At 43.6% G+C, this 2,104-nt stretch overlaps 1 non-coding gene across 1 annotated transcript; it reads left to right on the plus strand.

Moving 5' to 3' along the window:
- Positions 1 to 1,419: 1,419 nt before the first annotated feature.
- Positions 1,420 to 1,526, plus strand: LOC141694853 (small nucleolar RNA R71). The gene has a single exon (XR_012564135.1). It is a non-coding gene; the product is annotated as a small nucleolar RNA R71 (small nucleolar RNA).
- Positions 1,527 to 2,104: the final 578 nt, after the last annotated feature.

A 2,104-nucleotide genomic window follows, 5' to 3' on the forward strand; every position in this document is an offset into this window, starting at 1 on the left:
CCTCCTCAAAATCAAGAATTATGAAATCAGCAGGAAAGATTAGTTTATCAACCTTGACCAAGACATCCTCCACGATACCTCGCGGATATGTAATAGAACGGTCGGCCAACTGCAAAGTCATATAAGTCGGTTTGGGATCAGGTAAATCCAACTGCTTAAAAATTGACAAAGGCATCAGATTAATGCTAGCTCCCAAGTCACATAAGCATCTGTCAAAAGTCACTTTTCCAATAGTACATGGAATAGTGAAGCTTCCTGGATCTTTAAGCTTCGGAGGCAGCTTCTGTTGCAGCACAACACTGTATTCCTCGGTGAGAGCGACTGTCTCTAAATCATCTAGCTTCACCTTCCGAGAGAGAATACCATTCATAAACTTTGCATAACTAGGCATCTGCTCGAGAGCCTCGGCGAAAGGTATGTTGATATGAAGTTTCTTGAAAACCTCCAGAAACTTCTCAAATTGCTTGTCCAGCTTTTTCTTCTGCAACCTCTTGGGAAAAGGCGGTGGAGGATAGATATATTTCTCCCCTGTATTACCCTCAGGCGGAGTGTGCTCAACAGTAGTCTTCCTTGGTTCCACTTCTTTATCCTGCTGCACTACTTCTTCCTCAGCACCAACTTCTTCAGTCAACTCTTGAGTTTGTTCGGGATTCATAACCTTTCCGACCTTAAAGTGATTGCCTTTACCTGCTTCTTAGCTTCCCTCTTTCCTGGCACTTCAGTGTCACTAGGTAATGTACCAGGATGATGATTTAGCAAGGCAGTGGCAATTTAACCAATTTGATTTTTCAAGGTCTTGATAGAAACAGCTTGACTCTTGCACATAAGCTTCAACTCCTCTAACTCATATTTTTCATTGGCTTGTTGCAGCTGGAGTTGCTATCTAGGTGCATACTGTGGTTGCTGAAAACTAGGGGGTTGTACTATTTAGCTGGGTACTGCTGATAAGGTTCTTGAACCGCGTTTTGAGCATTGCTCCAACTAAAATAAGGATGATTGCGGTTATTGGGATGATAAGTGGCTGACGCTGGTTGCTGCGATCACTGGAAGTTGCTCACGAACTGAGCCGATTCACTAGAAATTACGCACTGATCAGTCTCATGGGCACCAGCACAAAGCTCACAGACACTTGCGATTTAATTTACTCCAAAATTAGCCAAAGTGTCCACCTTCATCGTCAGAGCTTTAAGTTGGGCAGCGATAGCAGTAGCTGCGTCCAACTCCAGAATTCCTGCAACTTTTCCTTGAGTCAGTCTCTGGGAATGATTCTGGTACTCATTAGCAGCCATTAGTTCAATAAGTTCATAAGCTTCATTGTAGCTCTTAGCCCACAAGGCTCCTCCTGATGCTGCATCAAGCATGGGTCTAGAAGTAGCAACCAATTCATTGTAGAAGCATTTAATAATCATCCAATCAGGCATGCCATGGTGTGGGCACTACCTTATCATTTCCTTATATCGATCCCAAGCCTCACACAGAGATTTTCCTGTTTACCGAGCAAACTGGGTAAGAGCATTCCTGATTGTAGCAGTCTTCGCCATGGGGAAGAATTTAGTGAGAAACTTTTGCGCAAGATCCTCCCAAGTGGTGATAGATCCTGCCGGCAGAGAGTATAACCAGCACTTGGCCTTGTCCCTCAGAGAGAATGGGAACAGGCGTAGCTTGATAGCGTCTTCAGTCACATCATTAAATTTAAAAGTGTCGCAGTTCTCGATGAAATCCCTGATATGCATGTTGGGGTCTTTAGTAGAAGAACCCCCAAACTGAACTGAGTTCTGTATCATCTGAATCGTGCTTGACTTGATCTCAAAAGTGTTAGCCCTGATGGCTGGTCAGATGATGCTTGACTGAATATCATTAATCTTAGGCTGAGAATAGTCCATCAAAGCCTTCAGATGTTCTGCTTGATCTCCCATCGCTACGACAACTGGTTCTTCGACTTTCTCTTCTTCTTCTACCTTATTTTCTTCCTCAAAAACTTCCTTCCAAACTACCACAACTTCTTCCTCGGCTTTATCCAGTGTTCTCTTACGAGTACGCGAATGCGTATGCATACACCCACGCTAGAGTACCTGAAATAAGACAAGGAAATAGGTAAGTAACA

Source organism: Apium graveolens, chromosome 10 (genome assembly GCF_009905375.1).
Source record: "Apium graveolens cultivar Ventura chromosome 10, ASM990537v1, whole genome shotgun sequence".
In the NCBI taxonomy this organism is placed as follows: domain Eukaryota; kingdom Viridiplantae; phylum Streptophyta; class Magnoliopsida; order Apiales; family Apiaceae; genus Apium; species Apium graveolens.